The sequence below is a fragment of the Ambystoma mexicanum genome, chromosome 8 (assembly GCF_040938575.1).
Source record: "Ambystoma mexicanum isolate Mex_15411 chromosome 8, UKY_AmexF1_1, whole genome shotgun sequence".
NCBI lineage: Eukaryota > Metazoa > Chordata > Amphibia > Caudata > Ambystomatidae > Ambystoma > Ambystoma mexicanum.
The window spans coordinates 1,396,703,164-1,396,717,870 of record NC_090929.1 but is presented as its reverse complement, the minus strand read 5'-3'; positions in this window follow the sequence as shown (position 1 = coordinate 1,396,717,870).

Sequence of the window (14,707 nt, the reverse complement as noted above, 5' to 3'; positions counted from 1 at the left end):
CTCACCCGCCAAGCCTCCTGCACGCCCATTCATTCCAATGGGCGTCTCACCCGCCAAAAACAAAATCGGGTGATTTCACCCGCCTTTGTGAGACAAATGGTTGAGAGGTATGCATTGGTGTGAGATTGTTTCTCTGTCAGTGCCTATCAATGCAGTCTGGATGGCAGCCACTACTGTTGTGTTCACAGCAGTGGGTTTATGTCTTCATCAAGTTCATTCATGCTGCTGGCTTAGTGGCACAGTCAGGCTGGGGGCTTGATTATAATATATACAAGTCAGGCTGCCGGCCTGGTGGCAGCAAGAAGAGAGCCGGGGAGAGTCCTCCTGTCTTCTGGTCTGCTCCAAATGAGCCAGGCTTGTGGAGCTGTGTGCGCGTTGCACGCAAAGTTTTGCGAGATCTCAGGGCCAGGATCTTGCGAGGCAGGTTCCTCACACATAGTTCGCTTAGAAACTTTATGGGCCCAATCCATCTGGCATGTATTCTATGCTCATCTCTACAATTTACTTCTCGAGCAGCCATATAAAACATCAGAACCATAATAACAAATAATAAAAGAACTACAATTCCAATGAACATGAATTGATTTTGTAGTTTGTTTTTAATTGGTTCTTGTTTCTACCTGACTTCTTATATCCAATAACTGTGGGGACGTCACAGGAGCGCGATCTCGCGAGATCTCGATGCAACACGATCTCACGAGCCCGCGCTCCGGGAGAGAACGTGAGGAGAACTTTGCCTCTAGTATTGGCGGAGCGCCAGACCAAGAGGTCTGTATACAGCGCTGCTCCTGCTAAGGAGCCACTATAAACAAGGCCCATAGAAGTCTCTATAGTCCAGCTTCCAGGGCATAAATCCAATGCCACAGGAGGCCACATGGGGGCCCTGGAAGCTTACAGCGTGCCATCCATGAGCACACCCTGCCTCCAGTGAAGTAACTGGGAGGCCCAGACTGGAACTGTGAGTAACTGCCCTGCCCTGCTCAAGGACAATTTATGCCCACCAGTTTGTCTTGTTAATAAACACAGTTAAGACTCATCTGAGCGTAGCGGGACGCAAGGCGGATATAACATTCCTCCTTTATTATAACTGAACAACAAACAAATATGCATTTCTCAGCCAACAGGCTAACTCCTTCTTATCCAGTCTCTCATGAGGATTCTCTACCACTCATAGTTTCTGAGTCTGGTCGGCGGCCGTATGGCGGTTCTAAACCCATATCTTCCACCCCTGGATATGACCCCCTGTGTCACCTTGGGTTGCTCACTTTCATTTTCCTGATCACCCGGTTCTGGTTCACCCCATGGTTCCTCGGCTCCTTCGTCCATGCTTTCTCCGTCGTGTGGGCTTTCCTGTCCCTCGTCCTTCGACGGATCCTCTCTCGGCGGATTATCTTCTTCTGGGGGGCACTCGCCGTCTGTCCACAAGTTCCTTGGCACTGCCTTGAACCATGACGTGTTTCCCGTCACTTGCCTTTGCCCTATTTTTGCAGTGATCATGGTGCCTTGCCGTCTACTGATTGTCCACGGGGCCGCGTCATAGCAGGTGTCTAGTTTGGATTTGGAAGGGTTCCTCACCATGACCACTTGATCACCCACTCGGTGATCGGACTGCTTGGCACGCCTTTTGTTGCTCATGTGGGCGTTGGCTCCTATTCTCCTTGATTCAGTGCGCTCATGGTTGAATGTGTCTGGGCTCCGGCTCGGGTGATGTGGTATGGTGGAGTTGATGAGTGTGCCGTACATCAGGTCTGCCGGCGGTATCCCTGTCGTGCTGTGGGGTGCGACCCTGTAATTTTGTAGGAATCGGTATAAGTCCACCTGCCATGGGCTGGCATTGACACGCGACAGGCGCAGTACTTTGTTAATGGTCCTCATGAAGCATTCCACATAGCCGTTTGCCTGCGGCCATCTCGGCATGATGTGGTGATATCGTATGTTGAGTTCCTTAAGGTATTTTTTCAACTCTTCTCCCGTGAAGGGTGGACCATTGTCGCTCCTGATTCTTCTGGGTAGTCCATGCGTCACGAACATTTTCTCGATCGCGGGTATGACGACGTCCGCTGCCGTGGAGTTGACGATCTCGACCTCCGGGTACCTGGAGTGGTCGTCAATTGCCACCAGTAGATGTGTGCCTTCCTTTATTTTGCAAAAGTCTATGCTTATAGCGTCCCATCTGGTGGACCCTCGCACAGCCGCCTGGATGGGCTCCGGAGTGGGCGGCTGCCCTGTTATTTGGCATGGGAGGCATGTGCTGGCCAACCTTTCGACTTTTCAGTCAATCTGGGGGAACCACACCCAGTGCCTTATACAGGCTTTGGTCCGTCCCACCCCCTGTTGGCCCTCGTGTGCCAAGGCTACGATCTTGTCCTGCCGGACCGCGAAAATCCCGTGAGGAATTCTTTGGCTTCTGCTGTTTCGTTGTGGATATTTCGCAGGAACGACCTCCATTCCCCTGAGATGATCGTGTCCTTAATCCGATCGCAGCATGGGTCTCTTTGCATGGCCTCTCTTATGTCCTCCAGGCTGATCGCTCGAAGCATCATGGCGTGTACGACCTGGCAGATATGCTCTTCCGTCTCTTCTGCCAGGGTGATCTCCTTTGGTGTTGCCGCTCTCGGGTGTCTTGAGGGGAAGTCCGCCAGGGTTGCCGCTGCCTGGCTGGTACGCCAGCTCAAAGTCATATTGCTGGAGGTGCAATAACCACTTGGCAATCCAGGCAGAGGGGTGAGATGATGTGCCCGTGAAGATGGGGAGTAGCGGTTTGTGATCTGTGTATGTTTTAAATTTCTGACCGTACAGATATAGGTGGAAGTGGCAGCATCCCCATAGTACGGCTATCGCCTCTTTTTCAATATGGGAATATCGCTGCTCCATTGGTGTTAATGCCCTGGAGGCATAGGCAATCGGCATTTGCTCTCCCGTGTTCATCATCTGTATGAGAATGGCCCCTAGGCCAACAGAGCTGGCGTCCACGTACAGTTCAGTGGGGAGTGCTGGGTTGTAATAGGCCATTATGGTGTCGGCTGACAGTGACGTTTTGATGTGTTCAAACGCCTCTTGGCAGGCAGGTCCCCATTCCCACTTCATGTTGGCCTTTGTGAGTTCTCGCAGAGGTCCGAGAGCGTAGCCAGATTCGGGATAAACCTCCCACAGTAAGTGGCCATATCTAAGAAACTGCGCACCTCCGTTGGTGTGGTGGGGGGTGTTGCAGCTTGGATGTCAGCCACTTTCTTGGGGTCCGCTGAGATGCCTGTGCCATTGAAGGTGTACCCAAAAAATGATATTTCATCCTTCAGGAATTCACATTTTTCTTTGTGTATTGTCAGGCCTGCGCTTTCCAACCTGTTGAGTAGCATATGCAGCCTTCTCATGTGTTCCTCTTTGTTGCTGGCATGGATCAGAATGTCGTCACTGACATTTAAGACTCCCGGTATGTCTTGGATCACCTCCTGTATTGTTGGCTGGAAGACCTCGGCAGCTGAGGAGATTCCAAAGCTCAGGCGCTTGTACCTGCGTAGGCCAATGTGGGTTGAAAATGTCGTTATGTACCGGGAGTCTCAGTGCAGCTTCAACTGGTGATACCTGGTGTTCAGGTCAACCTTGGAGAATATCTTGGACCTGGTGAGGTCTGCCACTATCTCATCCAGGGTCGGGGTGATATGGCGCTCCCGCTTGATTGCTTCGTTGGGTAAGCACATGTCTATGCATATTCTGACCTTCCCAGGTTGTTTTGGCTTTATTTTGACGACCATAGGAGAGACCCATGGCGTCACTTCCTCGATGATGCCCGCTTTCTCCAGTGCCCTTAGTTCCTTTTCCACTTGGTTGCGGATGTGGAACGGCGTCCTTCTGTCTCGCACAGCTCTTGGTTGGACCGACTCATCGATGTGTAATTTGATCGATTTGCCTTTCAGGCATCCTATACACTTGAGTAGGTTTGGGTATTTCTTCAACACGTTCTCGCCTTCTTGCGAGTCGTTCACTTCACAGATGAAGCTTACCAGCCCTAAGTCCTCTGCTGCATCTCCACTTAGGAGGCATTCAATGCCCGCATTTACCATGTAGATTTTTGATTGCAGTGACTTTTTACCGTGGCTGATGGTGGTTCGGAATCTGCCTACTATAGGCAGTGGGGTCTTGCACCCGTATGCAAATAGTAGCAAGTCTGTTGCTTTCATGTCCAGTGGGGGTGCTAGTGTCTTGAAGGTGGTCAGTGACATCACGTTCACAGAAGCCCCGGTGTCTATGGTCATCAGTATGTTTTGGCCCTGGATCCTGCCTGGCATTTGCATCGTCTCAGTTTCCTCTTTGGCGTGGTGTTTCTGTGGTTGAGGGCAGACTGCAGGTAGACCTTCCTTCCTTTCTTCCATTGCTCTTTCGTGGAGTCCTGTTGGAGCTGTGTTGCATCATCTCCTTCCTCCTCTGTGGAAGAGTTTGTGGTTTTGATCTGCCGGGCGTTGGCCTGTTTTTTCTTCTTTCCCCCACTCCTGTCCTGGGATGCTTGTGGTGTCTGTTGTTGCACGCCTGACGACCTGCATACCTTGGCATAATGGTCTTTCCTGCCGCATGCACCGCATGTTGTTCCCTGAGCTGGGCAGTTGTGTCTTCCGTGGCGAGGCCTTCCGCACCACCCACATTCCGTGGGTCCCGGAGTTCAGGGCTGCCATCTGGGGTGCGTATAGTTTCCACCGGTTTCATCCCTCGTGGGTTGACGATTCGTGATCTGGGCCAAGGTGGCCGATGTGAGGGCTGGCTGTAGTTTCTGAAGGGTCGTGCCCATATGTGCCGCCCTGGCGTGTGCTAGTTCCCTCTGGCGGCCCAGTTTAAGGATTCGGGTCAAGGAAATGCCCTTCTCGCTCAGTACCATCCTTCTCAGTTTTTCTGACTGGATTCCGTTTATGAGTTGCCAACGGATTTCCTTCTCAATGTCTGTGAATTTACACGATATTGCCAACTTCCGGAGTCTGGTGAGATAGGCATCTAGAGTCTCCTCTTCCAGCTGGATTGTCATGCAGAATATGAATGTCTCATAATCTGGGTTGAGTTGGGGGAGAAAATGGGCCGTTAGAGCATCCCTCGTCTGCTGGTAGGCATCAAGGCTTTCATCGATAGTCAGTGAATTGAAGATACGCAATACTTCATCCCCCACATTTAACAACAGGTGCGACTTCATCTTCCCTGCAGTGGTAAGTCTTTACACTCCATCGCCATCTCAAACTTTTGTAGCCACAATTGCCATCTTGGGCCAACTGATGATGGGTCCGTGTATGGGTCAAAAGGATAGAGTGACATTGATGAGCCACCTTGTGGGCGGGCTTGTGGCGTGGACATTGACAGGTTTGCGGCCAGTCGGGATGGTGTTCCAGGCCTGGGGGTGGATGTGCCTGTCGCCATGTTTGAGAGTCACTTGGCCACGACGATGTCTCACCTGGCATGCCCCTGTGGGAGTCCTCAGCCTTCTTTGCGTGTTTCCACGTGCTGGGCGTTATTGAGTGCTTTCTCCCCTTCCAGGTTCCTCCTGCACGGTGTAGATGACCTCTGGCTCCGTGTGGCTGTGTGGCGTGGTCAATCCGACACCATAGGTGGGTTAGGAAAGTTGTCGGAGGAATGATGTTTTTGGGTGGGTGGGGGTTTGTGTGTCCCCCCCACCGTGTTTCCAAAAATGTCGCCGTTGATCGAGTCTTGAATCAGCTGTTTGGCAGCGGCACGCGTGCCGTTGTGTTTGCTTCCTTCATCGCCAGTGTTGTGTCCCTGGTCCCGGCCGAGGTGTCGGCGGGGATCAGCGAGAGGTAGGCCCACGTGGGTGGACCTCACTGCGCAGCTCCTGCTGGAGCATGAAACACACGGGCACAGTCATGTAGCTGCCTTGCCCCGGAACTGCCTCCGTGGCGCGGGGGCGGGGCTTTTATTGAGCGCCTTGCATCACTGCGTGGCAGGACGCAAGGCAGATATAACAGCCACTACATAATTGGCGACAAGGATACTAAAAGACCCACGGGCCCACCATGCAAGGTGCCACACCGCCCCCTGTGTTCCGCCCTTTACCTGGGACCCCAGCAATTCCGTGGATGCAATGGAAGCCCCTTTTCACCACGTATCTGGAGGCTGTGGCGGCACGGGATATGCCCCCGTCAGGAAGAAGGCGATGCTGCTGAACACAATGGGGGTTGAAGTTAAGCGCATTTTTGACAGCTTAACAGCCATACCAGTAGTCGATGACGACGACGACGTCTACAAGGAGGCAACCCGTCGCATTGTGAAGAGGTTCACCAATAAGGAGAACGTGGTGCTACACAGGCTGAGGTTCTACACCCGTAAACAAGAAGGGAGCGAACCCGTGGACGACTATATCACCAGGATGAGGGAGCTGGCTTCTCTTTGCACGTTCGGCAAAAACGCAGAACAAGTTATCTGCCACATGCTGGTCGTTCACACTAACTACAGGAAAGTGCAGGACAAGTTCATCCAAGAAAAAGAAGTGACCCTCGACAAGGCCATAAAAATTGCCAGGGCAGAGGAAGAAACCTCCAGCAAGCGCAAAGAGGTGGGAAGCCACCTGCCCATACCCAAACTTGTGGCGCTGCAATGGAGAGGGTGCAGAGACAAGCAATCCCGCGACAGTCCCAGAGACAAAGGCCCCAGACAAAAGGATCTGCCAAAATGTTATAGATGCGCCAGTACCAAGCATATGACAAATGTTCGTGACTGCCCCCCCAGGAATAAGGAGTGCTCCAAGTGCGGTCGCATTGGTCACGTGGCCCCGGCATGTACGTGGCGGGAGAAAACCGTTTCCCGCGTCGATGGCGACCGCGCCTCAAGCGATGATGACGAACTACAGGACAGACCCATGGTCATCATGGTCAACGCCCTCCACGCCAGGAGAGAAAAGCCCCACTGCAACATTAAAGTGGACGGAATGAAAACACGTGTCATGGCAGATTTGGGATCAGACCTCACAATCCTCCCCATCGACACGTATAAGGAAATGATGGGACAAGCACAAGTGGAAATCAGAACGACCAGGCAAAAACTGACGGTCTTCGGAGGTGCAACTGTCAACCTGCTGGGCTACATCAGAGCCCGGATTGATTTAAAAAGGGAGGTCTACCACCACCAAAGTGTACTTCTCACCCAAAGGCCCAGCCATGCTTTGATGGGACGATCAACACAGACTCAGCATTAAACTGGATCCCAGCACTCCAGAACAGGTGCTCACGGTCTCCTCAGGAGCAGCGCAAAATTTCAAGGAGATGTTCCCTAGCCTGTGTTCCGAGAAACCGGGGAAAGTGAGAGACTTTGTCCACAAGATTCATTTAAAACCCAATCTGGTGCCAGTGAAACACAAAGTTAGAGCAGTACCTGCCACAGCGAGACCTGCATTAGATGCCCACCTTCGGAAAATGGTTGAAGAAGGAACCATCGAGATCGTGGTATCCTCCTAATGGTTGAGTCCAGTGGTTCTAGTTAAAAAGAAATCCAGCAACGACCTCAGAATATGCATCGACCTGAGAAGCCTGAATCTAGAGGTTGTCACTGATAGCTTTCCGCTCCCCAGCATCAGCCAAATTGTCCTCATGATGAAAGAGGTGGCAATCTTTTCGAAGCTGGACATGCGTGACGCCTATCACCAGATTCTTCTACACAAGTCTTTACGCCCCCTGACGGCATTCATCACTCCGTTCGGCACCTTTCAATATACCTGCATGCCTTTTGGGTTGTCTTCGGCAGCCTCCGCATTCCAGGGGATGATGAATTCCCTACTTAAAGGACTCACAAATGTTGCATTCTTTCAGGATGACATCCTCGTGTACGCCAAGGACAACGAGACCCATGAAAAAGCACCCAGGGCAGTCCTGAGCAAACCTCAAGAGGCAGGCATCCATCTGTGCCACAAGAAATGCGTTTTTGGAGTTAGCAAGGTAGAATACCTTGGGTATTGCATCTCAAGCGAAGGGGTGAGCCCCAAGAAGAATCTTATGGAGGCCATTACAGACGCCCCGGGCCCGATGTCCAGAGAAGAACTACGCCCGTTCCTGGGCCTAGCCGAGTACTATGCAAAATTCATCCCAAGGTTCTCCGAAACCACGTCCCCCATGTGGGAGCTTCTGAAGAAGGGGGCAGCCTACTCCTGGGGGCCAGAACAAAATGAAGCCTTCACGGAAATCAAAAGGAGAATTCTGCACGCACCATGCCTGAAACCGTTCAACCCTGAATGGGACACCTGTATCACAGCGGACGCCAGCGCGTACGGGCTGGGGGCCACCCTGACCCAGAAGAAGGGCGACACTGAAAATATCGTGGCGTTTGCATCAAAAGCCCTATCATCAGCGGAGAAGAATAACTCCACCGTTGAGAAAGAAATGTTGGCATGTGCCTGGGCCGTCGACTACTCCAGATCTTATGTTTGGGGCACAAAATTTAGACTGGTCACTGACCACAAACCCCTCATTCACATGTTGAGCCCGGGCGGCACCAAGACTACCACCCCAAGACTGGCCAGGATCACTGCAAAACTGCAAGAGTACACATATGAGATAGCCCATATTGCTGGTTGGAAAAATGCGCAAGCGGACTGCATGTCCAGGCTCCTCAACCAAAACGCCCCTGGGACCACATTCTTGGAAGATAAATGTGTTGTAGCCTCTATAAGTGACTTGAGGAATGGCGAGTACATGGACCTAAATGAGCGCCACTGGCAGGAAGAGTTCGAGCAGGAAGATGCTCTAAGGCACGTAGCAGCCTGGGCCTGCGAAGGGTGGCCTGACGAAAGAGCAATCCCTGAAGGCCTACATCCATACTGGAAGGTGAATGACGAAATCACCATCATGAACAATCTCATTTTGAGTGGCGACCAAGTGATCCCGCCCAGCGGAATTCGCAAAGTGATCCTGTGCAGAGCACACTCAGGCCATCTGGATACGCGATGCCTACTGGTGGCCAGGCATGGATCAGGGCATACGACAAATGGTCGAAAGGTGCCATGAGTGCACAAACAGTGACAAGCGTCTGGCTGTGAGACGAGCCCCGATGCTGCCCACCGAAGTCCCCAAAGGGGTGTGGCGCAAACTAGGGTTGGATTTCATCGGGCCTCTGGACAGCATGACCCCAGAACATAAATACAGGATAGTCACGGTCGACTATTTCTCCAAATGGGTCGAAGTCGACTTCACCTCGGACATCACCACAAGCACAGTCATCAAAGCACTCACCACCATATTCCAGCGCGAAGGCCCCCCTGAGGAAATCGTGACAGACAATGGAGTCCAGTTGGTCTCTCGAGAGATGGAGAAATTCCTCAACCTCAACAACATTCGGCAGCGGAGAGAAAGTCTCTACCACCCACATACCAAAGGCCTGGTCGAGCGGGCGAACCGCTTCATCAAAGGGACTGCAACTAGCGCATGCCTCGGGCCTAAACCCGTACACGACGGTGAAGGAGGCTGTTGCAGCCCTCCGCATCACCCCCAACGCCGTCACCGGCGTTTCACCTTTCCATCTGCTAAGGGGGAGAAGGGCAGCATCCACATTGGTACCACCTTGGCTCCATCAAGTGAGGGCTGACGAAGATGTGGACATGGAAAATGTGGTTTTCCGTATGCAGCGTAGCAAAGAAGCCATGAAGGCTCAAGGGGACATGCGTCGAGCCGCTCGCCAGACAGCACTTAATAAAGGCGACCTGGTAAAGATACATCTCCCTCACAAAGACACGTTGACCAGCTCCAGAGACAGCAGTCCCATAGAAGTCATTGAGAAAGGGTCAAACCACATCTGCACCAGCGACGGAAGGAAATGGAATCTAGAAAAGGTGGCCATGTACCGCAGGAAAGAATCCGTTGAGCAGCCACACTGGGAAACCGGAGAAGACCCAGACCAACAAGAGCTATCCGAAAACCCTCACCAGTCAGGAAGAGATGCCTCGGAGTCACCCTACGGCGATGAGTTCTCAAGTGTCCACTCCCTAACTCCACTCAGGGAGTCACAGCGAAGGGCAAGACAAGTAGAACCTGAATCACCCACACCTCCCCAAGAGGGCTCCCGCAGCCCTGCCCCGTTTCCGGATCAAGGCAACCTCAGAGAGAGAAAAGGAAACCCAGCAAGTTTGCAGACTTTGTCATGGAATGACTTTCTATACTTTCCCCAGCAAAGGAGGTGTGTGGGGACGCCATGTGATCGCGGGAGCGCGATCTCGCGAGATCTCGATGCAACGCAATCTCGCGCTCCGCGAGAAAACGTGAGGAGAACTTTGCCACCAGTATTGGCGGAGCGACAGACCAAGAGGTCTGTAAACAGCGCTGCTCCTGCTAAGGAGCGTCTATAAACAAGGCTCATAGAAGTCTCTACAGTCCAGCTTCCAGGGCATAAGTCCAATGCCACAGGAGGCCACATGGGGGCCCTGGAAGCTTACAGCGTGCCATCCATGAGCACACCCTGCCTCCAGTGAACTAAATGGGAGGCCCAGACTGGAACTGTGAGTAACTCCCCTGCCCTGCTCAAGGACAATTTATGCCCACCAGTGTGTCTTGTTAATAAAGACAGTTAAGACTCATCTGAGCATCCTGTCGTCCTTAGAGGCCACTACACTGTCCATAATCTAGTCTAACACCTCCTGACCTCCTTCCTTCTTTCTCTTTCATTGCTGCTCCTTCAGCATAGCTCTCAACTCACAAGTTTTTGGCGGGTGTCACCCGCCTTGTCAACAGCTGACTCACCCGCCAAGCAGCCTGAACGCCCATTTGTTTCAATGGGCTCTCACCCGCCAAAAACAAAATCTTGTGTTTCACCCGCCTTTGCGACACAAATGGTTGAGAGCTATGCCTTCAGATAAGTGAAACTTTTATTATTAATTAATCAAGTGTTGTCAGTGTCATAAACGTTAATGTGTACAGTGTGTGTGGCTGTAAGAATAGGGCGCAGCTCGAGAAGGCGCGCAGCGTGGCAGATCATATCAGCAGAATGGTAGCGTAAGAACGCAATGAGGCAGACAGGGCCCCAGTGTTCGTGGAGCACAGGTATAGGAGGCATTGGCCTCACGGAAGTCGCAGCAAGGCGCAACGAGGCTCGGAGCGGTTCCGGCAATGGTGCGTACCTCCGTCAGGAGAGGGCATCAGACTAGGACCAGATTGTCCTCCCGGCACAGTGAGAGTATCAGAGGCAGCGTGGAATGCCTTGGATTCATAACGCTTACACAGAGCGACTCCATCTACTGGCAGAAAAGGCATACCGCACTAATTTTGACAGCTATGGAGAGAAAACACAACGGGTGCAAACCCAGCATTATTTAATACGGGTTCAGTCCCAAGACAGCTTTCAGCTGGAGACTGGTTCTGGAAGCGACAGCGACGGATGCCTTTCTCCAGGCCTGGAGCCCAGCCACAGAAGACACTTTCTCTCTGTTCACCATGATACCACGAATGCTTGCACAAGTAAGGAGAGTCCCACCCTCTGGTTCAGATAGAGTCTCTGCACCTGGTAGAGTGGATGATTTCAGGAGAACCTGGACTAGACCAGGACTTTCGGGAGAGGCTCAGAAATTTATCAGAGAATCCTGGGTCCCGGAACCAAGAAAATCTATAAAAGCGCATGGTCTAAGTGGCATAATTGGTGCATGGAGAGGGACGTACATCCTGTTCAAACAGATGTAATCTTTGTAGTGAATTCTTTAAAAGCATACGGAACAATCAACACATATTGTCAGCGATTGCAGCTGAACATGAGTGGAAGGTAACCCTATCGGGGAACATCCGCTGGTATATGTAGATTGATTAAAGGGATAAAAACCATGAAACCTCCAACTCCAAGATATTCACATCTGTGGGACGTTAGTTAATGAAATTTTGAGGTTATTTGATGCATGGCCTGACAACAAAAATGTGTCCAGGAAGGCATTATGGCCAAAACTAACTATTCTACTTTGCCTTATCTCATGTAAAAGGGTCTCTGATGTCAGGGCACTAGAGGTGGATATAAAATCTTTTTCGCCAACAGTCGTAACTGTCTATATAACAAAAAGGACAAAGACTGGGAACAGGATTGTAGATTATGCAGCATTTCCAGATCGGCTTAAAAACTGTGTCCGGTCAGATGTCTGAAAGCACATGAAAGCATGTCAGCACAGCACAGACCTGCAGGGGAATCCCAATTAATAATAGCTGTGAGGAAACCATTTACAGCAGGTTCTCCATCTACACAGGCAAGATGGGTAAAATGGTGCATGTGTCAGGCTGGCATTGATGTAGAAAAATACGGCGCACATTCAATTAGAGGTGCCATGGCATTGTTTAGGTATGCCAGAGAGGACCAGGGTTCACATCACGCATTCACCGTTCAGAGCACCCAGGGCCCAACTAACCCTCCCCCGGCATACAGACGAAGGACTCAGCCAAGGGCAAGTTAGAACTGTCCTTTGTTTTCTTAACAGACAGGGATCCTACAGGAAAAACAGAATTCTCCAGCAATTACAGCTCCTGAGCCGGTGTCAGGGGCTTTTGTTGAGATCTGATATCACAAATCAGGGCTCTTACCCTAAAACCTAAGATTGGGTGGCTGGGGTTGTAATAACTATAGCTGGCACATATAGAGGTTATCTGGCTGGCCCTGACATGTCATGTGGGTTTGCCTGAACCTTCCCCAGAAACTATTGTGAGAAACCCAAGGGTATTCTCACGGATAGGTCCTGGGGATCCTTTGTTCCGGTGGCCAGGGAAGGGCCATCACACTTGTATCCCAACCCTGGTGGCGGACATGCGAGGGAGGATTACCTTGGCAGGGGGTCCTTTGGCACTGCAAAATGAATTCCCTTGGGTCTGACGCAGTATCCCTTTTCTTTTTACACACCCCTACCCGACATCCCCTCTGTCTATATGGAATATTGTCACCAAAGTCCCTTTCTACCCCAACCTTTCCCCATACCGAAGAGAAAGCGAAACCATCAGGGAAAACAAAGACCACCCCTCAATTCCGACATGAGTTTTACCCCTCTTTCCTCAAAACCCACTTTTCAAAAACCATACATTCAAACTCCTTATCCTCACAAACATCTACAAAGTCTTCATCCCTTTTTTGTAGAACACCACAATTCCCATAATCCGATTCACCTATTGAAATACCCTAGGACTGGGACGACGAAGAGAGGGATTGAGAGTATGATATGATATGATATGGCATTTATAACGCGCCTATACACAAGTGTTTCAAGGCACGAATTACTGAGGGAAAACCCTTTGAGAGACAGAAGACAGACTATTCCATCCTAACAGTAAGTTGTCCCACTAATAGAGTCAGGCAAGGTCAGGTAGACCAAACCCTGACAAAACACCTGCACTCAATGAACACCTCACAGGTGTACAAAAGGTGGCTGCACAAGGATAGAAGTCAGTTGCTCTTGGGAAACCAGGAGGGAGGCTGCCAGGCTGAGTCCGGCAGAGGATCCCTACCTAAATCTCAAGCACTCAGAGAATGAGGCTGGAGGCAAGACAGGACCGGGCTAACCGAGCCGCTAAACCTGAGAAAGTGGAACCTGGAAAGCAAGTTGTGGGAAGGCTGCAAGAGACCCACATTTCCAAGTGGCAGCTGATGGAGTTAGGCAGAGATCGTCCTTCTAGAAGTCCTTGGTGAGAAGCCTGCCTCCCTGCCACCGATAGATGTAATTTGGGGAGGTTCGATTAACCACAAAGCCTAAATATTCCATGCATGAAGTGAAAATTGAAGAACGGCAACAACTGGTGAGTAATGCGAGATAGTAGAACAAAAGTCCAGTCGATTTGCTGTGAAAAGAAACAGTATCGAGTACAAGTGCATGTAAACCGGCAACTGCATTGAAAGAGGGAAGATTGCTTTAAAGTGACAGGACAATGGGCCTCATTACGAATGTGGTAGAAAGGCAACAACGGCGCTGGTAGTGCTACCGGCGCCGTTGTTACCTCTCCGCCACATTACGATTTCTGCTTGCCGGTGCCGAACTGCACGCGTGGTCTGACCAGCAGAACTCGTGATTGCACCGGCACCATTATTAACGGTGCCGGTGCAACCATGCTCCCGACCCCTATGGGGCAGAATGGGGATCGGGAGGCCAGCCATACCGACACCCATGAATGTGCAATTACCGGCCCATTCATCTCGTCATGGGCCGGTAATGGTCCATTCGCAGGTGCCAGGGCCGGTAGCGAGTTTGGCAGTAGCCGTGCCCTTAAAAAGGGCACGGCTACTGCCAAACTCGTAATGAGGCCCATATATTGTATCGGAGTGGTCATGCTGTAGTGACAGCACAGTCGAAAGTCTCTGAATGTCAAAAGCTTGCGCCCGATCGAGGGGAGCTTTCAAGTATAAAGTGTGAAAGAAGAACAAAAGAGCTTGCGCCCGATCGAGGGGAGCTCTCCAGAAAGAAAGCATTGCAGTGAAAAATGGACATAAGAGCTTGAGCCAGATCGAGGGGAGCCTGTCAATTGAAAGAATAGTTAAAAAGAGCTTGTGCCCGATTGAGGGGAGCTCTATACGACCGAACTACAATTACTAGAAAGCATTGCTACACCAGAGGAAACGAGTGACTGTCGCAGTGGTCAGGCTTACTGGTAAAGTCAAGGCTATGATGTCTCGAAAGCCTGCGACACGAAGAAAGCTTGGGGAAGGGAAACCTCAAGTGCCTTGAAAGAAACTGTGAATAGTATTAATTATTGCTGCTAAATAGAAACCTTGCAACTTGGGAAATGGA